General features: G+C 45.0%; 1 protein-coding gene across 6 annotated transcripts in view; it reads left to right on the top strand.

The window, feature by feature from the left end:
- HECW1 (HECT, C2 and WW domain containing E3 ubiquitin protein ligase 1) overlaps positions 1 to 25,723 on the top strand; it is a 466,672-nt gene that overhangs the window by 275,460 nt on the left and 165,489 nt on the right. The window lies entirely within an intron of this gene.

Consider the following 25,723-nt stretch of genomic DNA (forward strand, 5'->3'; position numbering starts at 1 on the left):
TGAAGGCTGCAATTCAGGATATAGACTGGGAAGAACTAATGTCAAATACTGGGACAAATGATAAATGGGAGATTTTCAAATCTACTTTGGGTTATTATAGTGCAAAATTTATTCCTATAGGTAACAAGTATAAACGACTAAAATTAAGTCCCACATGGCTTACACCTTCTGTGAAAGGGGCAATACATGACAAAAAAAGGGCATTTAAAAAATACAAATCTGAGGGTACATCTGCAGCCTTTGTAAAATATAAAGAGCTTAATAATATCTGTAAAAAGGTAATAAAATCAGCAAAAATACAAAATGAAAGGCAGGTGGCCAAGGATAGTAAAACAAATCCCAAAAAATTCTTCAAGTATATAAATGCTAAAAAGCCAAGGTCTGAACATGTAGGACCCCTAGATAGTGGTAATGGGGAGTTGGTCACAGGGGATCAAGAGAAGGCAGAGTTACTAAATGTGTTCTTTAGCTCTGTGTATACAACAGAAGAAAGAGCAGCTGATGTAGCCGGTGCCAGTGCTGTTAATATATCAGTTGATATACTGAATTGGATGAATGTAGATATGGTTCAAGCTAAATTAAATAAAATAAATGTGCACAAGGCCCCGGGACCAGATGGGATACACCCTAGAATTCTTAAAAAGCTTAGTTCAGTTATTTCTGTCCCTCTTTTCATAATATTCAGAGAATCTCTAGTGACTGGAATAGTGCCAAGGGACTGGCGCAGGGCAAATGTGGTGCCTATTTTCAAAAAGGGCTCTAGGTCTTCCCCGGGTAATTATGGACCAGTAAGCTTAACATCCATCGTGGGGAAAATGTTTGAGGGGATATTGAGGGACTATATACAGGATTATGTGACAATAAATAGCATTATAAGTGACAGCCAGCATGGTTTTACTAAGGATAGAAGTTGTCAAACTAACCTAATCTGTTTTTATGAAGAGGTGAGCAGAAGCCTAGACAGAGGGGCCGCTGTGGATTTAGTGTTTTTGGACTTTGCAAAGGCATTTGACACTGTCCCTCATAGACGTCTAATGGGTAAATTAAGGACTATAGGTTTAGAAAATATAGTTTGTAATTGGATTGAGAATTGGCTCAAGGACCGTATCCAGAGAGTTGTGGTCAATGATTCCTACTCTAAATGGTCCCCGGTTATAAGTGGTGTACCCCAGGGTTCAGTGCTGGGACCACTATTATTCAACTTATTTATTAATGATATAGAGGATGGGATTAATAGCACTATTTCTATTTTTGCAGATGACACCAAGCTATGTAATAAAGTTCAGTCTATTGAAGATATTCATGAATTGCAAGCGGACTTAAACAAACTAAATGTTTGGGCATCCACTTGGCAGATGAAGTTTAATGTAGATAAATGTAAAGTTATGCATCTGGGTACGAACAACCTGCATGCATCATATGTCCTAGGGGGAGCTACACTGGGGGAGTCACTTGTTGAGAGGGATCTGGGTGTACTTGTAAATCATAAACTAAATAACAGCATGCAGTGTCAATCAGCTGCTTCAAAGGCCAGCAGGATATTGTCGTGTATTAAAAGAGGAATGGACTCGCGGGACAGGGATGTAATATTGCCACTTTACAAAGCATTAGTGAGGCCTCATCTAGAATATGCAGTTCAGTTCTGGGCTCCAGTTCATAGAAAGGATGCCCTGGAGTTGGAAAAAATACAAAGAAGAGCAACGAAGCTAATTAGGGGCATGGAGAATTTAAGTTATGAGGAAAGATTAAAAGAATTAAACCTATTTAGCCTTGAAAAAAGACGACTAAGGGGGGACATGATTAATTTATATAAATATATTAATGGCACATACAAAAAATATGGTGAAATCCTGTTCCATGTAAAACCCCCTCAAAAAACAAGGGGGCACTCCCTCCGTCTGGAGAAAAAAAGGTTCAACCTGCAGAGGCGACAAGCCTGCTTTAGGGCAGATTCAGACGAACGTTGCGTTTTTGCGCGCGCAAACAACGCGGCATTTTGCGTGCGCAAAAAACATTTGACAGCTGCGTGTGTCATCCGTGTATGATGCGCGGCTGCGTGATTTTCGCACAGCCGCCATCATAGAGATGAGGCTAGTCGACGCCCGTCACTGTCCAAGGTGCTGAAAGAGCTAACTGATCGGCAGTAACTCTTTCAGCACCCTCAACAGTGAATGCCGAACACAATATACAGCAACCTGTTAAAAAAAAAAAAAAAGTTCGTACTTACCGAGAACTTCCCGGCCGTTGCCTTGGTGACGCGCCTCTCTTGACATCGGGCCCCACCTCCCTGGATGACGCGGCAGTCCATGTGACCGCTGCAGCCTGTGCTTGGCCTGTGATTGGCTGGAGCTGTCACTTGGACTGAATTGTCATCCCGGGAGGTCAGACTGGAGGAAGAAGCCGGGAGTTCTCGGTAAGTCAGAACTTCGTTTTTTTTACAGGTTCATGTTTATTGGAATCGGTAGTCACTGTCCATGGTGCTGAAACAGTTTAACTCTTTCAGCACCCTGGACAGTGACTATCTCCTGACGTCACGTACCGGAATTTTTTTTGCCGGGTTCGGCCAAAACGAGTTCGGCCGAACCCGGTGAAGTTCGGTTCGATTGTCCGGGTTCGCTCATCCCAAAGAATCTCCATTTGGATGTTTGGAAACAGAAAAGCACGTGGTGCTTTTCTGGTTACATTCATCCTTTTGACAGCTGGTGCGCTGTTTCAGTCGGTTCGCACGGAAGTGCTTCCGTGCGACCTGCGTGGTTTTCACGCACCCATTGACTTCAATGGGTGCGTGATGCGCGAAATACGCGGAGATATTGAACATGTCGCGCTTTTTTCGCAGCTGACAAACGCTGCGCAAAAAGCACGGACTGTCTGTACTGCCCCATAGACTTGTATTGGTCTGTGCGTGGCGCGTGAAAACCCGCATGGACCGAATACACGTTCGTGTGAATCCCCCCTTACTGTGAGAACTGTGAATCTATGGAATAGCCTACCGCAGGAGCTGGTCACAGCAGGGACAGTAGATGGCTTTAAAAAAGGCTTAGATAATTTCCTAGAACAAAAAAGTATTAGCTCCTATGTGTAGAAATTTTTTACTACCCTTTTCCCGTCCCTTGGTTGAACTTGATGGACATGTGTCTTTTTTCAGCCGTACTCACTATGTAACATACCCTAAAGCGAGATCTCAGCTGCTATTGTAAGCCTCATTTCTATGGAGGCTCTAAATTGCCCAAAAAGGAACTTTGCATTATATAGCCTGCAAGCTATTTATGAAGTTAATGATCCCAGTTTTAGCTCTTCTCCTAAATAAATATAATAAACAATATAAATAAATATAATATAAATATAATATAAATAAACGACAACTGTGAATCAAGGACATTGTTTATTTCAGATTGTACGCAGGCATTCCGTTTTTTTACTCGCTGTTTAGTCACTTCTTTGTTTTTTATTAATAATTGGTATTCCCACCACTTTTTATGCGGCTGTTATGAAAAACGGAAAAAAAAAAAGTGCATGTCATCGTGAGTGGCTTAAAAAAACGTCTGAAAATCAGGAGCTGTTTTCCCTTGAAACCAGCTCCGTATTTTCAGACGTTTTTGAGCTTGTGTGTGAATATACCCTTAGGGGCCGTTTTTCGGCTGTTCACGGCCCGAAAAACGGCCGAAAAATCGGAAGCAGAACGCCTCCAGGCATATGCCCATTGATTTCAATGGGAAAAACAGCGTTCTGTTCCAATAAGCCATTTTTTTACGCGGCCGTTTTTCAAAAGGGCTTCGAAAAGAAGTGCAGGTCACTTCTTGGGATGTTTTTGGAGCAGTTTTTCATAGACTCTATAGAAAACAGCTCCGAAAACGGCCGTAAAAAAAGCCGCGAAAATCATGAGTGGCTTAAAAAACTTCTGAATATCAGGAGCTGTTTTCCGTTTTTGACTCAGCGTGTGAACATACCCTGACAGAACTGCAATAATACAAGAGCAGCGTAACTATTTTACCTTTAGCAGCAATCAAGAGATGGTCACATATTTTCCACTGCCAGCCTGCAAATGTGACTTTTTTATTTTGCAATTCATAAATATGGCAAAAATGTAACTCTGCTGAAAACCGTGCCCAGTTGTCTAACATGAATCACAAAGTGAAACACGTGGCATAAACAATAATTGTTTTTGCCATAAACACTTAAAAATTCAAGCACTCACAATACACATCATTATTTGCACTGAGGATGCACCGAAAAACTGTAGCACAGAGCTTGGTACATGTTGGCCTATGTTCTTGTACCTGAGTTTCCCCTCTCATTCCCATAGCAGCTGCTATTAGTAATACAGCTATAGCTACATTCATGCAATGTACGTATTCCCATACTTGCCAACTCTCCCCGAATGTCCAGGAAACTCCTTGTTCCTGCAGTCCTCTTCACTCCCAGGTGCCACCGCAGACAACGTCCTGGTGCCATTTTGTGCGCCAGTGCCCCAGAGTTAAGAGGATTACAAGCTGCAGGAATGGGTAGAGGTGAGTATCTGGAAAGTCTAGTCTGTGGTCTGTATTTGCTTATGCGATCTGGTCTGGGGTCTGTATTTGTTTACGGGGGTTGGGGTTTCTATTAGTTTAGGAAGTCTGGTCTCGGGTGTGTGTTTAGGGGGCTTATCTGGTGTCTGTATTTGTTTATGGGGCTGGTCTAGGGTCTGTTATTGCTTTATGGTTCTGTTCTAGGTTCTGAATTTACTTAGGGGTCTGTATTTGTTTAAGGGGCCTGGTCTGGGGTCTGTATTAATTTTGGAGTGCGATATAATGACGTAGGTTGGGGACATGGTAAAAAATATTTTACTTATCAGAATCTCCCTGATGTCCCTTTTTGGATAAATTGGATAAAATATAAAACAAACACTGCTTTATGTACTTATCCCCTGTAGAGATGTAAATAAAATCAACACAATCATCCAACTTGTAAAGAGGTTGTACACACAAAACATGATCCCCCCATAAATATATATATTAAATCCCATTGAGTCTAATGAGCAAGAAAACTCCCCTTTTCACTTTACCAGTAATTCTTTCACACTAGGCACAAGGCAGAATGTTTTCATCTAAAAGGACTGCTGACAGATGGTTCTAATATATACTTCTCAAGTTTTTTAAACGCTAAAGAGGGACATGTACTACGTGCAGTAAATATATTTAAAATGTTTTATATTTAAAGTGGAAGCGCCACTTTAAGCTGTCTTCAGGACGCGGTTACACTTGAACTATATCCCTATGGCAAAACAGGGAGCAATAGGCTCCCTTCCCGGCCATTCTCTAAGCCACAGGTCTCTTTAGGTCTGCAGCCATCAAGACGGCAGGGCATCAGCGTCTAAGCGCAGGCGACGCATTGACATCACTGCGTTGTGCCGGGCTGCTACCTCACTGGCCTGAAAAGGCCTCAACAGCTCTGCTTGTCATGGGATTAAGGTAAGGTGAGTATACGTTTTATTATTTGACTACTTTTTATGGAGCAGTGTTGGCCCCAAGGAGGGCAGTGTTGGCCCCAAGGAAGGCAGTATTGGCCCCAAGGATGGCAGTGGTGGCCATAGGGGGCAGCATTGACCACAAAGGGAACTATTGGCTACAGTATAAGTGGGCACTGTTGGCTATAGTATAAGGGGACACTGTTGGCTACAATATAAGGTGGCACTGTTCACTATTAGGGGTCACAAAGTTGGGTATTTTTTATTGTGTTTGGGCACAAGGTGGGTGTTATGGCTGTTTGAGGGCAGGAAGGGGGTATCCTTTCTGCCCCAAAACAGTAATACCAAACCCCCTTTGTGCCTCTAGACAATAAAAATACCCACCTTTATTATATTCTAGGGGACACAAAGTGGGCATTATTACTTTGTAAGGGGCACAAAGGTGGGCATTTTTAGTGTGTGATAAACACAAAGGGGGTCATTATTACTGCGCGTGTTGGGACAGAAATGGGGCATTAAATTGTCAAGGGACACAAAGGGGGCATTATTAGTTTGTAGGGGGCACAATGGTGGGCAACTTAAATATGTTGGAGCACAACAGGAACATTATTACTTTGTGGGGCACTAAGAGTAGCACTATTAGGGTATGTGCACACTACCTCATTTCAGACGTAATGGAGGCGCTTTACGCCTCGCATTACGCCTGAAAAGACGGCTCCAATACGTCGGCAAACATCTGCCCATTGCTTGCAATGGGTCTTACAATGTTCTGTGCAGACGAGCTGTCATTTTACGCGTCGATGTCAAAAGACTGCGCATAAAATTACGGCCACGTCAAAGAAGTGCATGTCACTTCTTGGGACGTAATTGGAGCCGTTTTTCATTGACTCCAATGAAAACCAGCTCCAATTACGTCCGTAAAAGACGCCGCGAAAAACGCATGCAATGTTAAAAACGTCTGAAATTCTGGAGCTGTTTTCTCCTGACGTTTTCAGACGTATTTTGCATTGCCGTGTGAACATACTCTAACTGTGTGGTGCCTAAATGGAACACTATTACTGTTTGCGTAAGACCCTAGCATTGTGCCAGGAAGAGCTAGAGATCAGAGCTGCAGCGTTCTGCACATCATCTTCTGAATTGACTGAATGTGACAGTGTTGCTCGTACAATATTTCAGCCTCACTTTTAATTTTGCCCAGGGCCACACTTTGTCTAAATCTGACTGTCCACAGCTGGATCATGAGCCCTCATAGTGTTCTTAAAGAAATAAAATCAAGAAACTAAGGGGATATAAATTCTAAATGTTTCAAATTGTCCTGCAAAGGAAATGAACATTGTTCATAACTTGTCAAGGAGAATAGAATTTTCAGATGTGGCTCGCTAAACTGGTATTTGATCTATAAGTAACAGTCATTGTAATACGAATCTAATGTGTCTAGCACAGAACATATGCAAATGGAAACCAACTGTCTGATATTGCTAATCCCATAAAATCCCCATGATAATCATTTTTAAAATTTTAATCCCTCTGCTTCCTTGATCCTTTCCTAAAAAAAAACCTATTAATCCCAATACACGTTTTTATCTTAAGCGCATTGTAGGATTTTCTAGGAAAGTGCAATTCTCAAATAATCACATCACAAGTAAGGGCTAAAGTCATTCGGATGATTGTTTCACATCATGACTTGCCCATAAGAGATATATCTTCCAATTTGAATTCTCATCTCTAGGACATCGATATTTCACAGATCAGGGTCTGTTTTTTAGGGGGGTGGCAAACAGGGAATTGCCGGGCAGCCAGATGAGAGTGGAGCATGTAGACCTTCAGTACCCAGGACCAACTGGGGGTTTTACAATTAACACCATATTATTTGGACACTGAATGGCATTTTTATTTGGGCAATGAATGGCAGTATTGTGTGTGAAATATATAGCAGTTTTATTTGGGCACCATATGGTGGTATTATTTGGTTGCTTTATGGAAGTATTATTTAGGCACCAAATGGCTGAATTGTGTGGGCACTGTATAGAAGTATTATTTGGCATTGTATAACAGAATACAGGTATACACATTAAGGTAAAAAGTGCACATGTATCTGTGTTCCGTGTATATATATTTTGTAAGTATGAGAACAACTGACCAGAAATGGCAAGGGTTAGGCTACTTTGCTTGTTGCCCAGGGCCCCATTTTTTTTTAGCCCTGAGATCAGTATACTAAAGCTTTTCTAGTGTTCCAAAGCATAAATGTCATTCTGTTAAGTGCTGGTAAAAAAAAAGAAGCCCTAAATGTTCCATACAGAATACAAATACCCCATCCACAAACTTGCATGAACGCCCACACACACACAAGTACACAACACGATACACATCACATTGCTTTTTCCTCCTCTCCAATTCATGTTTTTCTTTCCTATTATAGGGTCTATAATTCGGACATCAGCAGCTACTCTAAGGCCTAGTTGACACAGAGTTCTTTGGCAATGTTTTTGACGTGGAAACCGCATTGGAAACCGCACCAAAAAACGTCTGAAATCACCTCCAATTGATTTCAATGGGAGGCAGAGGCGTTTTTTCCCACGAGCGGAAAAAAACTCTTACGGCGTTTCCGTCTGTGACCTCTCATTGACATCAATGGGAGGCAGAGAAAGCATTTTTTTGCGGTGGAATTGCAGCGATTCCGTTACGTGTGGACAAGTCCTAATGCCTAGTCCACTCATGGCGTAAATATTGCGGCTTTTCCGCAACATACTTCGTTGCGAAAAATCCTCAGCATGAGGCGGGCGCGATTTTTGAGCCGCAGCATGTCAATTGTGTTTACGGAATCGCCACTATTTTCTTGCGGGTTTTCACCATTTAATTCAATGGGGATCTAAAACCTGCAACAAGCACAAGTGTTGCAACTTTTGCGGCAGAATGGCAGCGATTACGCCACAAAAATCGCAAATTAGAAAAAAAACAACCTATTTCTTTTACCTCTGACGTTCCTCAGGCCGGCTTCCTGGGATGACGTTTTATCCCACGTGACAGCCGCTGCAGCCAATCACAGGCTGTAGCTGCGGTCACATGGGATGAAATGTCATCCCAGGAGGCCGGCCTGGATGACGTCAGAGGGTCGGCCTCCTGGGATGACAATTCATCAATGTGACTGCCGCTGCAGCCAATCCCAGGCTGCAGTGGTCTCCAGGGATGAAATGTCATCCCAGCAGGCCGGCTGATTCTACAGTTTAATGCAACGGACATTCCAGGCGAAAAACTGCACTACAATTTGGTGCGTTTTTTTGCCCGGAATTCCCTGTGGCCACCAGGGCGGATACGCTGTATACCTTTACGCAGCGTATCGCCCTGTGTCAACTCAGCCTAAGGGCTTGTCCACACGTAATGGAATTGCTGCAAAAAATGTCCGCAGTATTTACGCATCAACTAGCAGACAATCCACAGGATAGGTCATCAATATAGGATCGGTGTGGGTCCGACACCCAAACTCCGCACCGATCAGATGTTACGGCTGCCTCCGGACGCCAAAAGCTATTCACTGTATAGTGGCCATGCTAGGTTACTGCAGCTCTGCTCCTATTCATTTGAATAGAAGCAGAGCTGCAGTACTGCAACATGGTCGCTGTACAGTGGTTGGATCCTTTTGCTTCCGGCACGACCCCTGCATAGTTGACAACGCCCAAAGGCAGCCGGAACGCCCACCAATCATATACTGATGACCAATCCTGTGCATTGGTCATCTGTATAAAAAATAGCCCCCAAACTGGACAACCCCTTTAAGGTTCCCATTCAATGGCAATAAGCAGAGATCTTGAAAACTGTGACATTGATTCAGAAAGTATATAAAATAAATTGCAGAAATTATCATTATAAAATTAATCATTTTTATTTCCCGAAAGTAGAATACCCCTTTAACAATCCATTCACCTGTGTGATCTGGACATGATCAGTGCCTCTTGTTAGGGTATGTGCACACACAAAATAAAAAACGTCTGAAAGTACGGAGCTATTTTCAAGGGAAGTCGCGTTTTTCACTGCGTTTTTAACGGTCGTTTTTGGAGCTGTTTTGCTATAGAGTTTATGAAAAACGGCTCCAAAAATGGCTGAAGAAGTGACATTCACTTCTTTTTCGAAGCCTTTTTTTTACGCGGCGGTTTTGAAAAACTGTCGCATAAAAAACGCCCCGTGAGAACATAACGCCATTTTTCCCATTGAAATCAATGGGCAGATGTTTGGAGGCGTTCTGCTTCCAATTTTTCAGCTGTTTTTCGGGACATTTATGGCCCGAAAAACGCCTGAAAACACTCGGTGTGAACATACCCTAAGGGTATGTGCACACACAAACTCAAAAACTTCTGAAAATACGGAGCTATTTTCAAGGGAAAAGAGCTTTTGATTTTTAGAAGTTTTTTAAGCAAACTCGCATTTTTCGCAGTGTTTTTGATGGCTGTTTTTGGAGCTGTTTTTGAGAGTCAATGAAAAACGGCTCAAGAAGTGACGTGCACTTCTTTTTCGCAGGCGTCTTTTTTTTTTTTTTTTAATTCTTTTTTTTTCCATTTTCCAATAAACAAGAGACGATAGTGCAAACATCAGCAGCACAAACATCGGCTCGCAGGCCAAAACAATTCTAGTATGAAGAGCAGACATAAGAATAACGCCCATCTGAAACAAAAATGGACAGTCGCCCTATGCACCCTGAACCCGCAGCCATGCACAAAGGACCATGAGTAGGCATAACACAGAGAGATAGTAAAGCAAAAAGAAAAGAAGACAGAGAAAGGAAAAGAAGGGAAGAAAACACACAATGCCCCCTGTGCCTCAGGAATATATTCAAGAAGCCATAATGTTCCTGAACTCGACAGAAGATTGGAATCTGAGCCAATGATACCAAGTTTTGAGAAATTTAGCATGAGTCCCTCTCATGGATGCCGTGAACTCTTCCATTCTCATAATCTCCTGGATCTTACCGAACCACATACCACAGCGCTGGGATACACGCTATAGCTGCATTCACCAGATGGCGAACCACAGAGCGACGATACATAGATAATGGCGCCTCGTACAGATGGAGCAGGAAGAAGGCCGGTGTACGCGGAAGATGGAAATCCGTGAATTTGGAGGAGATACGCCACACCTCTGACCAAAAATCTGTCAGCAGTGGGCACTCCCAGAAGATATGTAAGATCGTTCCCACCTGGTCTCCACATCTCCAACACAGTGGCGAAACCGCAGGAATCATTGTATGCAACCTGGAAGGCACTCGATAACAACGCCACATCTTAAAACCCGCCTTCTGAAGCCTGCTAGCCATGGTGGACTTATGTGTCATTGTGAACAAACGGTCTTTATGTTCTGTTGAAAATGTTAGGCCCAAGTCCCTCTCCCAGCTGCGCAGGTAGGAAGGTGTGGGAAGATTAGATGGGGAAATTAGGAGGGTATATAGCCTGGACAGAGAGTGACGCAACGTGCCCGTACCTGTACAAAAGAGCTCAAAAGGTGAATTATCCCGCGCATGTTCCGAAGGGTTAGGCAAGGACATGAGAAAATGTCTCAATTGAGTGATCTGCCAAGCGGTAAAAGGAAGAGGGTCAGACAGAGCCGCTAACTGTGGGCCAGTCATCCAAGCCTCCCCTTGTAAGAAATGCTCAGTTGCCCCTTACCTGCCTGCAACCAACGCCGGAATGGACCCCGTTCTCGCCCCGGAGGGAATGCAGGATTGCCCAGGACTGGGAAGAGGGGGAGGGAAACGGGGAAATCTCCTTCCGGGGAAAGAGCCGGGATGCAACAGCCAATGTGGGACCAATCGTCGGGTGCGTCCGCGCTGATAGGGGAGTTTCCCTGCCCAACCAAGGCAGAGCCTGCAAAGGAACTGCCAGCATGGACTGCTCCATCAAAACCCACTGTTTAACCTCCGTATGCCTGAACCAATCCAAAATCCGTGACAGGTGTGAGGCCTGGTGATAAGAGACAAAGTCCGGAAGACCCACCCCACCCTCACACCTGGAACGGAAAAGCATGGAGCGGGCTATACGGGCTGGCTTCCCCACCCATATGAATCTATGGAGTAAGGACAACAGGGCTTGAAAAAAGGTGCGGGGGATATGAATCGGCAGAGCCTGAAAGAGGTACAAGATCCGCGGCAGGATATTCATTTTAAAAATTGCACACCTGCCGAACCAAGTAAAGGTGCCCGTCGTCCAGGAATCCAGGTCGCTCTTTACACGTTGGAGGATGTCTGAGTTGGAGCGAACCTGAGACAGGAAGGGCTCCAGGCACAAAATGAAAATTAAGGGACACAAGGGACAACCTTGCTTCGTGCCGTTAGAGATAGCGAGCGGGGACGAAAAAGTACATTTGACCTTAACACGGGCAGAGGGAGAGGAGTAGAGGCTCGAAATCCATTGCATCATGTGAGTGCCCAACCCAATATGCCGCAAGGTGGCCAGCATAAAATCCCAGTCGACCCTGTCGAAGGCCTTCTCCGCATTCGTGGACAGCAAGAGCGTGGGCAGGGCTGCGGCAGCCGCGTGGTGTGTCAAGTTAATGGCCCTTGTGGTATTATCTCGAGCTTCCCTAAGAGGCATGAAGCCTACCTGATTGTAATAGATCATATTATGGAGGAGGGGGGTAATCCTATGGGCTAGGATCTTAGCAAACAGCTTCAGATCCACATTTAGCAAAGAGATGGGGAGATAGTTTTGACATATGGATGGATCCTTCCCCTCCTTGGGTATCACCGTAATGTAGGCCCGCAACGTGTCCGGAGGAAGGGAGCGCCCTTCAGTAAGTGAGTTGAAGGCATGCAGGAAATGGGGAGAGAGCAGGTCCGAACAGGCCTTATAGTATTGTATGGGCAAGCCATCAGGACCCTGCGCTTTCCCTGTCTGCGAGTCCTTCAAAGCCCAAGACCACTCCTCCGGGGAAATAGGCTCCTCCAGGACAGCGATGGCCTCCTGGGGGATACATTTCATCCCTGAGGTATGCCTCTATCAGCTCCAAGCGGCTCCCCCCCATCCGCAGATGGAGAGGCCTTGTAAAGGATCTGCCAGACACAGCTTCTGTGTCGACGCCCGTGGTTACTCAGTCTGCACCTGCTCCTAAGTCTGATAGAGTGACTCCTTCTTCCACCACTCAGGCTGGGAGGCTGAGGAGTGGGAGAGCCTATCACAGCCTGGCCAGACGGACCTAGCTCCCGCCCTCTGTCTATTTATAATTTGATTTCCTGCTTCTCCTTTGCCTGTGATTCTGCTTGTTTCCTGGCTCTGCTGCTGCTGTTTGTACTATTTGTCCTCTGCTTCATATTGACCATGGCTTTACTGACTACTCTCTTGCTCTGCGTTTGGTACCTCGTACACTCCTGGTTTGACTCGGCTCGTTCAATACGCTTGTAGCTCACGGTGTTGCCGTGGGCATCTGCCCCTTTTCCCTTAGCTTCTGTGTACCCTTGTCTGTCTGTCTGTCGTGTACATAGTGAGAGTAGGGACCGTCGCCCAGTTGTACGCCGTCGCCTAGGACGGGCTGTTGCAAGTAGGCAGGGACTGAGTGGCAGGTAGATTAGGGCTCACCTGTCTGTCTCCCTACCCCGTCATTATAGGACTGAGGAATATTATAAAGGGAGTGGTAATAGGCCCGGAAGGCCTCAGAAATGTCATGGGGAAGGTGCATACGCCTATTGCTGGAAGCATGGATATGGGGAACATAGGTACGTGATCGGGTTTCCCTAAGTGCCCGCTCCAGGGTCTTACTAGGTTTGTTACTGAATTCATAGAAATGGTGTCTACATTTAACCAGGGAGGCCCTAGCTTTAGCAAGACAGAGGGAACAAACCTGAACTCGCAGCTGCCCCAGCTCCGCCCCCACAACCCGATCCAAGGAGACTGTTCCAAGAGACGTATTCGGGACAAAAGATCCAACAAGTAAGCCGACCTCTCCTTTTTAAGTTTAGAACCTATACGGATGAAGGAACCGCGGATCACACTCTTATGATCCTCCCAAATACAAAGCGGGTCAACCTCTGGGAAAATATTTGTGTCAAAATACTCTCGGAGATCCCTATGAATGTCCGATACCACCGTCGTTTCCTGCAGGAGAGAGTCGTTCAAGCGCCACTGCCAGGAGCGAGGGTGAGCCGCTGGTAGTGAGAGGGAAAGAGTGATGAGCGCATGATCCGAGAAGGTAATCTCATCAATGGAGGCTGAGGAGAGGTCAAAGAGGTGGGAGTGACGTAGAAAGAAATAGTCCAATCTGGAGTATGTGTTGTGAGGGGTCAAAAAGAAAGTATAGTCTTTTGTTGATGGGTGCAGAAGCCGCCACGCATCGACCAATTGGTGCTCGTGCAACAACCGGTGTATACGACGGTGAGCTGACCTAGGTAAAGACGAGTGCCCGCGCGAGAAGTCTAATGCAGGATCTAAGGTGATATTCAAATCCCCCTCAGTATTAGAGTGCCTTCCAGCAAGCCATCCAACTCAACCAAAACCCTCTCCAAGAAGGCAACCTGACCAGTGTTAGGGAGATAATATGAAGCCAGTGTGAACAGTGTGTTAGCCAACCTACCTTGCACGAAGAGATACCTTCCCGCTCCATCCGCCCGAGTCTCCACATGCTCCTAAGGAAGGGACCGCGAGATCAGAATGGAGACCCCTTTGGTCTTGGAATGCGGTGACACACTTTGGTACCCCTCCGTATATTGAGAGTCCGTCAATTTTGGTTTACAATCTGCCCGGAAGACAATGGTGATGTTAGACATATTGGGAGAAAAGGAAAAACAGAGAAGTGAAGGCAAGGGGGGAGAGAAAGACCCCCTTAGACGGGACAAAAGTATCCAGAAATTAGAAAAATACTGCCCTACTAGAAGTGGAGTACAAAACCCATCACCAACATATCGCGTGTTATGCCGTCCTCAGGAGGAAAATACCCTCTGACCCCGACACAACAACACGGAACCCTAATGGGGAACGAAGAACGACAGCGGCGCAAAAGAAGCAATCCCTCAAGGAAATACAAATTAAATTAATAAGATCAAAATGAGCTAGACGGAACCCCGGACCCAACCGACAAACTATTGTGGACAGTTTTGACCCCCCCCCCCGGCCCCTGACAGCTATACAGATGTAAATCCCCCTAAACAATAACCCCAGACCCAACATACTGAACATAATGTCCCGTGCACGGTCACCACCAGTTCCGACAGCTGCCTCTCATGAAGAACGCTGCAAAGGAAAAATTAAAACTTCGCTGTGGGGGGAAGAAAACTAGGCTGTAAAAATCAGGTAGGACCGTCTCTGCGAGGGGAATGCCGTCCACGTGACCTCAGCTCGGCAGACCCATCTCCGGAACGAGGCGGATTCGGGCACGCAGGATCCGGATAGGAACCTCCTCTGGGAAAGAGTGATGGGGGGGCTCTGTCCAATCCGGGAGCCGTACTGGGGAGATCTCCAGAAAACGGAAGGCTTCTTCCAGGTCATCCGGGGAGCGGACAGCAAACGAGTGTCCTTGACAGCGAAGTATGATGTGGAAGGGATGGCCCCAGCGATAGGTAGCGCCCGCCTCTTTAGTTGCCTCCAGCAAGGGGCGGACAACCCTGAGCATGTGGAGAGTCAATCTGGAGACATCCGGCAAGACAGTAACTTCAGAGCCATTGAGGGGATTGGCCCCCTCCTCCCATGCCCTCCGTGCAATATCCTCCTTCTGCTTGTAAAAGTGCACTCTGCATATGACATCCCGCGGACGATTACTTTCCCTGGACCAAGAGCCCGCCAATCTATGCACCCTGTTCATCTCAATGGCCACATCACGCGGTCTGTCCAAGAGCTTATTGAAGATATGAGTAACCGCATCATATAACCCCTCCGGGGGCACAGATTCTGGGATGCCTCAATTTCAGATTGTTCCGCCTCCCCCAATTTTCCACATCAACCAGGTGTAATGAAAAATCCCGCATTTGGGTAGATTGGGTTTCCACAGTCTGAGAAAGAACCGAGATGTCCAAGGTGTGGACAGAGTTCTGGCTTTCCAAAGTGTCCACCCGTGCCGCCAATAAGCGTACCTCCTCTGAAACAGCCCCAATGGCCCTATCATGCTTCTCTTCCAGCCGGGAGAGGCGTACATCCAGATCAGATTTGGTGGGCAATACCGCACCATTTCCCATAACTCCGCCAATGTCTGTTCCATGGAGGGGGGGTCGCTGGGATGAGGCAGCATGGTGGTCCCCTAATACAACTGATGGGGTAAAAGGCCCCCTCACAATGGCCGGCGTTCCCTGACTAGGGTGCAGCCAATCCACTGGGGGCGAGTGCCGGGCAAGGGAAAATAGCGCCGGGACCGCCCCATCCTGCAAGGCCGTGTGGCCAGGCTTCCTGCCCTGATCTGGCTAGAGATGGGGCTGGAGGGGGAGAAGGACATCCATTACCAGCGGAGGGGACGCCCCAGACATGGCTGCTGTGCCCTAACCTACCTCCAACGGCGAGATGACAGGAGAGCAGACCTGGGAGCGGCAGCCGAGGTTCACCGGGACAGAGGAGCTGAAGACAGGTGAGCACTCACGTGCTGGCGGGGTCTGACTGCGGCCTACACCGGAAGTGGAGGAAGGCCGCGGAGAAGTTCCGTCACGCCGGGAACGGAGGAACCGGTCGATGGATGGGGTGCCGAGATGGACAGCGAGGCTCTTGCGGTGCCTCCCCTTCGTCATCGCTCGTCTGGAACAGGTAAGTAAGCCAGGTGTGGGCGATTTTCTGAAGAGTGGGTCCGGAGCTTCAGGGACACACGTCTTCACACAGCCATGCCAAAGCCACGCCCCCCCCCCCCCCCCTGGGCGTCTTTTTACGTGCCGTATTTGGAAAAACAAGGCGTAAAAAAACGCCCTGTCGGAACAGAACGCCGTGTTTCAAATTGAAATCAATGGGCAGATGTTTCGAGGCGTTCTGCTTCCGATATTTCTTTCGTTTTTTCGAGGCGTAAACGCCCCGAAATACGCCTGAAAACACTCCGTGTGAACATACCCTTAGAGTTTGTTGGTATGATATGTTGTTGGAAACTTCGCAAGCTTGTTTGCCATTTTTCTAAATCATCTTGTGGTTGCTAGATTTAATTTATTTTATGACGCTTGTTTGACTTTTCAGGCACGCTCTAACTTTCACCTACTTCTAAAATGATCATGCATTTTGCACAGGTAAACTTTGTGTAGGTTTTATGGTACATAACTTTTTATTATACAATTCTTTACATGAAAATGAAGAACCCCTTTAAAATAATCATGTTGTAACTTGATATACTGTATGTGGCCTTCAATTTCATTGAATGACATGGTTTATGTCACACTTGCCAGCGCACAGGAGATGTTTTCATGCCTGGAAATCTGTGTCTGGCACTCAGCTACAGTAAATGGATAGTTCTGCTGGTGTTTTATGTAGATATGACTGAATTGAAATAATCCTATTTGAAATCATATTGATACATTCTCTGCATATCTTGGATGAGCATAGAAATTGTCAGTATGGCACTGAGGCCTTTGGATATTCTAGGCAGCTGTCAGAATAATTATGAAAGACTTTGAGCTTCACAATTAGATTTACAGGGCACTTGCTATCCATCTCAGATAAAGCAACATTTACTTCTGCTCCATTTGTTCTGACAGCCAATCCTAAGGATGCATCCTACAGTGTGAGCACGAATGGTGCCACAACCTGCTAGTAGACATAGTAATGAAGTACTCATTCACTGAGTGCTCATTTCCATAACGTTGCTCTGGTTAACAGAATATGATGCTAATAGGCCACATGGATAGATCGAACAAGTAACTAATAATTGTTTTCAAACTGATATATTTTCAGTGCATACATGTATAATTTTCCAAAGGCTCTGTTCAAATCACGCTATGTGAACACATTCAGTTTCTGCCCTCTACAAGATCCCCCTTTCCTTTTGGCCCATGTCTGGGTGGTATGCATCGGCATACCTTTTTGTTCCTGTATAGTAAAGCAACGCAGACTGCGCTTTACTATACAGTGGGCCACCGTATGAAGTGTCAGAGGTATATATTGAGGAATACTTGAGACGTAAACTTCCGACATATGCTCATAGTATGATGTGAACAGTGCCTAAGCTGTGAACAAAAGCCCATCAACATTTGTTAAAAATCATTGACAGGTCAATGCTCGAAATTTTGTTCTCCCTTACTTTTAGGGCTGGGTTCACACGAGCATGTTACGTCCGTAATAGACGGAACGTATTTCGGCCGCAAGTCCCGGACCAAACACACTGCAGGGAGCCGGGCTCCTAGCATCATAGTTATGATTACAGTATGGGACAGTATTTCTGCAGCGAGGCAGGGACTCCTAGCATCGTACATAACTATGATGCTAGGAGCCCGGCTCCCTGCAGTGTGTTCGGTTCGGGACTTGCAGCCGAAATACGTTCCGTCCATTACGGACGTAACATGCTCGTGTGAACCCAGCCTAAAAGAAAATGCAAAGCAGTGTAGACTAAGGGTATGTGCACACGATAGCTGCCTTTTACGTCTGAAAAGACAGACTGTTTTCAGGAGAAAACAGCTGCGTCGTTTCAGACGTAAAAGCTCCTCCTCGCATTATGTGAGGCGTCTTTGACGCCCGTAATCTTCAGCTGCTCTTCAATTGACTTCAATGAAGAATGGCTCAAATTACGTTGCAAAGAAGTGTCCTGCACTTCTTTGCCGAGGCAGTCAATTTACGCGTCGTCGTTTGACAGCTGTCAAACGACGACGCGTAAATGACAGGTCGTCGGCACAGTACGTCAGCAAACCCATTCAAATGAATGGGCAGATGTTTGCCGACGCATTGTAGCCGTATTTTCAGACGTAAAACGAGGCATAATACGCCTCATTTACGCCTGAAAATAGGTCGTGTGAACCCAGCCTTAGGCCCCATGCACACGACCGTATTTTCATCTATCCTGAAATACTGTCCGTAAATACGGATCCGTATTGCATCCGTATATACGGAAGGGTGTCCATAAATACGGTGCGTATTGCATCAGTTTTCCATTCGTATATACGGATTCGTAAAAAAGAGGGAGGATGCAAATTATGTCATCATCATGTTGCCTAACAACGCTTCCGCAAATGGAATCCGTAGCTGTCCGTAATTTACGGAAGCTCCCATAGACTTCTATGGGAGAGTCTGTGCCGTAATTACTGACCAGAATAGGACAAGTTCTATAATTTTTTCAACATGGACACCCATCAGTAAAAATACTGAAAGGTGTCTGTGGCCAATAGAAATGAATGAGTCCATAATTACTGTCAGTAATTACTGTCTGTAATTACTGATGAATAATATGGTCGTGTGCATGGAGCGATAGGATAAGTTCAACTATGACTGACTTGCAGCAGATTTGTATTGCAGATACAACACTTCATATCCACTACGATTTACAGCACAATGCATGTGAATGGGGTTTTCAAAAGTGTGAGATCCGAAGCAAATCCTCAACAAAATCCAGGGAAAAAAGTCTGCCACATTAAACTCAGCGAGCATACCTGAGGGTATGTTCACACGCACTGTTTTCAGACGTAATTCGGCCATTTTACGCCTCGAATTACGCCTGAAAAAATGGCTCCATTACGCCTACAAACATCTGCCCATTGCTTTCAATGGGTTTTACGATGTTCTGTTCCCACAAGGTGTTATTTTACGTGTCACTGTCAAAAGACGGCGCGTAAAAACACGCCCGCGAAACAGAAGTGCATGTCACTTCTTGGGACATTTTTGGAGCCGTTTTTCATTGACTCCATTGAAAAACAGTTCTAGTAACTTCCGTAAAATACGCCGCGAAAAACGCGAGTTGCTTGAAAAACGTCTTAAAATCAGGAGCGGTTTTCGCCTGAAAACAGCTCCGTATTTTCAGATGTATTTTTCTAAGCCGTGTGAACATACCCTAACTTTTCGGGTAACTTTCAGAATGAGCTGTCATTTGTGTGTACATGAGGAATAACACTATTTCTGACCATTATATGACTTTTATCCTGCGTTTTTCAGCAGTTTTCCCCTCTGCAGGCTCTATCTCTAATTCTTATTTTTTTTTTCAGAGAAGAGAAGAATCCTGCTTTCCTATCTTTATCATATATATTTATTTATGTATATATATATATATATATATATATATATATATATATATATATATATATATATATACATAAGCTGCAGCAGCATGGGGGAGATTATACAGCAGTAATGAACAGTGTAGCCAGAGGCGTAGCTAGGTTCTCCTGCACCCGGGGCAAAGATTCAGATTGGCGCCCCCCCCCAACTTATTTCCCGACATCTCCTTCCCCCTTGCCATGTTTGCTTTCTCTACCAATCAATGAGGTGTCAGACACAGCCCCTTGTAGATAGTGCGACATACAGCCACCCTTGTAGATAGCGGCACACTCCACCACTTGTAAATAGCGGCACAAACCCCCCCTTGTAGATAGTGCCACACAGCCCCCCTTGTAGATAGCGGCACACTCCACCCCTTATAGATAGTGCCATACTCCCCACCTTGTAGATAGTGCCACACAGCCCCCCTTGTAGATAGCGGCATACTCCACCCCTTGTAAATAGCGCCACACCCCCCTCGTGTAAATAGCGCCACATTCCCCCATTTTAAATAGTGCCACACTGTAAACAGAGCGGTGAGCGGTAGCCTACCGCTACCACTCTCCGCTCTGCCTGGCATGACTTAGCGGAGGAGCCGAGGAGGTCATGTGGCGCAAGCAGCGGCGGAATTTCTTCTGACTAGGGTCGGTGACAGCCAGGGCCGGCCTAAAGTTGGATGGCGCCCTGTGCGGGACTCTCTATTGCCGCCCCCTACAAAAAACTAAAATTAACCACATATATAGACACGCACATACTGGAACATATATACTGTACATACATAAAGACAGATATTTAGACATACAGGCAAATATACATACACACATCTAGAATATATACATACAGGTAAATATATAGACATACAAACACATACACACACACACACACACCAGCAGATAAATACACACAGGAACATATACAAATACATAAAAGGCACATATATACAAGCACAAAGACACATTCACAAACAGACCCATATATACTCACACAGGCACATATATACCCAGTACAGATAATGTTGTCGATTTCACGTGCAACCCTATGTAACACCACAGATAACACAGTGATAAGTCTCTGAGTACAGATAATGTAGTAGATGTTACCTGCAGTTCTATGTAACACTACAGATAACACAGTGATAACTCTCGGAGTACAGATAATGTAGTAGTGTTACCTGCAGTCCTATGTAACACCACAGATAACACAGTGATAACTCTCTGAGTACAGATAATGTAGTAGATGATAACTATACCCACAGACACATGTAAACACACACACACACACAGGCATATATATAAGGGGCAGCAGAGTATATAGGGGGCAGCAGAGTATATATGGGGCAGCAGAGTATATAAGTGGCAGCAGAGTATATAAGGGGCAGCAGGGTATATAGGGATCAGCATGGTATTTAGGAGCAGAAGGGTATATAGGGGCAGTATGTTATACAAGGGGCAGCATGTTATATAAGGGGCAGCAGGATATATAGGGGACAGAAGGGTTTATAGGGGCAGCAGGGTATATAGGGGGCAACAGGGTATATAGGAGGCAGCATAGATATCTGCACTTTATCTGTTCTACTTTAATATTGAACACACACTTTTACAAAGAGACATAAACACATGCAGAGACATATATATATATATATACACACACACACACATACACACACACAAACATACTGTATACACACTACACACACATATACAGATAGACACAAAGGACACTCACCATGTATCCTTGCTGACAGGATCAGAGGTTTCTTGCAGGACTGGCTGAGGGCGGAGCTTCCTCCTCTGCTTCTCGGCTGTTATTTACTCTGTGTGTGTGTGCAGAGCACACAGTAGACGCAGAGCCCAGTGGCGCCCCCTACATGCTGGGAGGGTGCAGCACGGGAGTGGACCCGAGTCAGAACGCCGCTGCATGATCTCCTGGCTCTTCCTAAAGCTGATCACTGCTGCAGGTGTCCGACATACAGAGCGCCAATCAGCAGCGGTCAGCTGCTCTGTGGCGCCCCCCTTCCCTACCACCTAGTTGCGCCCGGGGCACATGCCCCGCCTGCCCCCCCCCCCCTAGCTACGCCCCTGGTGTAGCTGAGAATTCATCACTGGGGTGACTTACTAGAAAGCTGTGGCAGCGTCTGGGTCTCCTTTTGCCTTTCTCACTCTGCATAGACTTCTATAAGCAGCATGTAACCTGATCCCTCAGTGAGCTGATAGTCTGTCTTTCCTTGAGGAGATGGAAAAAGCAGTTAATTCAGAGTGAATGAAAAGATATGAGGGATTGAGAAAAAAAGAGCCTGATAAGTGGAGAAAGAGGCATTTTTCTCTATTAAGATATAATAAAAAGTTTCTTATATTCACTTGAACAATTGATTTATGTAAAGTTTCTTGAATAGTTAGTGCCATTTAATGCTGGGTTCTCCCCCTCTGTAACTTGTAACTCCCCCCACCATCTAAGCCTTAGATTGTCATGGATCCTCATCCCTGGACCCAAATGTCTCTGTACAGCCACCAACCTCAGAGGTCAGTGCAGGGATGCAGAGTATGGCACTATTTACTTATATAGGGTGCAACCCTATTTATCTGGGCAATGTATACATTATGTATATTGCTGCTGTATGACAGTATCTGACCACTGTATATAGGGTCATAATTAAAGTATGTTCACACGGCCTATTTTCCGCCGTTTTTAGGGCCGTAAATGCCTGAAAAACGGCCGAAAAATCGGAAGCAGAACGCCTCCAAACATCTGCCCATTGATTTCAATGGGAAAAACGGCGATCTGTTCCGATGGGCCATTTTTACGCAGCCGTTTTCAAAAATGGGCGCGAGAAAGAAGTGCAGGTCACTTCTTGGGATGTTTTTGGAGCCGTTTTTCATTGACTCTATGGAAAACAGCTCCAAAAACGAGTGGCTTAAAAAACGTCTGAAAATCAGGAGCTGTTTTCCCTTGAAAACAGCTCCGTATTTTCAGACATTTTTGACTCAGCGTGTGAACATACCCTGCGGAACCCAGGACAAATTTTGGACCTGCGCCCCCCTCCACCACCAGATATATATATATATGTATATATGTAGATATAGATATAGATTAAGAAAAATATGTATATATATCGCAAAGACCACATAGCTACCAGATAATTTGTTATGTAGATAACAATATACCTCTAAATAGTAGTCGTACAGTTTACAAATAAAACCACTATACAAGAAAAAAAACATTATCACCATACATATTACTTCTATACCACTACATTGTGACTGAATAATACCCCCATACTATTACTACATAAAAACACACTATACAAAGACCAGCATTATAACGATATAGTGGTAGATGTCACTGCCAGTTCTAAGCAGGCACCCTGCAGAGTATTATCAAGCTGCAGAGCATACAAGATACGTCAGCACAGATTAGTTGCAGTTACATGCAAAATGCATTTATATCCAGTGACTTTGAGGTAACTAATTCTCTGATTGGAGTCTTTCCTTTCTTCTCCATCCGGGCCAGACTGTCATGACGACTTCTCCCGGCCAAGACTTGTCTCTGCAGAAATGCTCAATTGCTCAATACTCAATCTGTAAGGGCATGACCACATGTAGCGGAATTGCTCTGGAATTCCGCTGCGGACAGTCCGCAGCGGAAATCCGCAGCGTACACGTTTCTCCATTGCCTTCCACAGATTTTTAGTTGTGTTCGTTTACACGTTGCGGACAATTCCGCTGCGTAGCATAGGCTGCGGCGCGGAATTTGGCGTCCGCAGCATACACTGGTTGTTGCGGACGTGTAGCGGACTTGTTGCGGACTCATTGCGGAATTTCATTTGACTTCAATGGAGAGTCAAAATTCCGCAATGAAGTCCGCAGATGTTATGTAGATGTTATGTGTGCTGCGGAGTGTATTGGTTTTACTAACATGACATTTCTTCATTCTGGCTGGACCTATGTATTTCTAGGTCTACAGCCAGACTGAGGAAGTCAATTTTGGCTCCCGTAATTATGGGTGACTACGTGTGTGCACCCATAATTACGGGTGACTACGTGTGTGCACCCATAATTACGGGTGACTACGTGTGTGCACCCATAATTACGGGTGACTACGTGTGTGCACCCGTAATTACGGGAGTGTTGCTAGGCGACGTCAGTAAATAGTCACTGTCCGGGGTGCTGAAAGTGTTAAGCGATCGGCAGTAACTGTTCCAGCACCCTGGACAGTGACTTCCGATCACAAGTTACATCAACCTGTAAAAAAAATAGAAGTTCCTACTTACCGAGAACTCCCTGCTTCTTCCTCCAGTCCGGCCTCCCAGGATGACGTTTCAGTCCAAGTGACGGCTGCAGCCAATCACAGGCTGCAGCGGTCACATGGACTGCCGCGTCATCCAGGGAGGTCGGGCTGGATGGCGAAAGAGGGACGCGTCACCAAGACAACAGCCGGGTAAGTATGAATTTCTTTTTACTTTTACTAGGGAAAGGGCTGTCCCTTCTCTCTATTCTGCACTGATAGAGAGAAGGGAAGCCCTCTTCCCCTCAATACGCAATGGCTAGTCCGCATCAATTTAATGCCCATTTTAGGCAACGCAGATTCTGTGCGGCATTGATACGGACAGTGGCGGAAGAAATCTGCTACGTCTGGGCATGCCCTAACAGGGCCCGTACCTATAATATTGAAGTCTTCTTTCATGGCAGATGCACCAGGGCCCTTATGTGACTGCTACCCTATAGTTACATTCCTGATGACCAGTCTGTAATGTCAATAGGTGCCATCAGTTGTCTTCAGTTTCTGGGACAGATAGTATATGTCTGACAGCTTCAATTGTCAGCCATATTACCTCTCATGGGGCTAATTCAGGCTAATTCAGACATGTCAGAAAAAGTAGAGAAGAGGATTCATAAATATTGTATTCGGCTTAATTTTTTTTTATCAATCTGCCCACCATGCCTCAATGAAAGAGAATTCCATATAATATTAAAAATGTTAGGACGGTGCAATGCATGAAATAATCAATTATTCAAAGAACACCAGCGGGAGAGAATCCCTGTGTCATGCACTGCCCATTCAGGACCAACACTAGGCGCAACACAGTTTACCAGTTTTTCCTAGAACATTCCATGTTGGAATACTTTGTTCCTTAAATAAAAAATAATTATTCAAAAACTGTATTGTGTGTTTATATGGCTATATATGAACACAATACAAACATAGATCTTTATATTCATACTGCATCCATATAAGAGACCAGTTGGATACGTGTACAGTATGTTATCAAGCACTGCCGGCCCCCTGCGGCCACAGTGCTTATGATCAGAACTCAACATTTAATATGTAACTTAGACTGTAGATTACTATGTGTACCCTTTTATTTCAACCGTATTTATATAAAATGAATGAACCTTTTAAGTTGTCTCAATTTGGAGATTTGGTACTCAGTTGTACAATTCTGCGCAGTCAACTATCGCTTGTCCATGTAGTTATCTCATTGCCAGTAAGCATCTTTTGTCTTGTATTTTTCATACAAAATCCATGTGCTGCTGCATGATTTTTCAGAGTCTACAGTATTTTTCATCTGTATAGTAGGCTGCACAGTATTCAGCATGAATCGTGACTGGCAGGAAATACTCTGTAATATTACAGCCAGAACGGAGATTAACTACAGAGAGACAAAAATAGCATCTATGGCCACTGGATCATGTGTAGTGTTCTGCACGACCTTGTTTTACATCTGTTGATGTGTCATCCATACACTATCCTTACTTGCACTACAAAAGTCCTTCAAGGCATGCTTATGTATAAAATGCGAACATCGCAGTCAATTCATATCAAGGTATAAGACAATCTTGCCAATGATGTGACTATATATTGCAAAGAATTTCAGCTGCATATTGCCATATAGTGTGTGAAAAGAATGGACAAATAATAGGTCCACATACACTAGTTGAAAGACAATAGCCCTAAATGTGAAGAACCATGCTTTGATTGCAATGGAGAAGAGTTATTTACCATTGTTTACAAAAGGTAGAAAATCTTACTAAACTATAGCATCCAATCAGATGATTGCTATTATTATACGGCCTGTTGTAAAATGTATTGTTTGGTTCTCATTTGAGCGCCTAAAATGGTTATTACGGTTTCAAAATATAAAGCTTATTCATTGTTATACAGTTTATCAATA

Source organism: Rhinoderma darwinii, chromosome 5, assembly GCF_050947455.1.
Source record: "Rhinoderma darwinii isolate aRhiDar2 chromosome 5, aRhiDar2.hap1, whole genome shotgun sequence".
In the NCBI taxonomy this organism is placed as follows: Eukaryota; Metazoa; Chordata; class Amphibia; order Anura; family Rhinodermatidae; genus Rhinoderma; species Rhinoderma darwinii.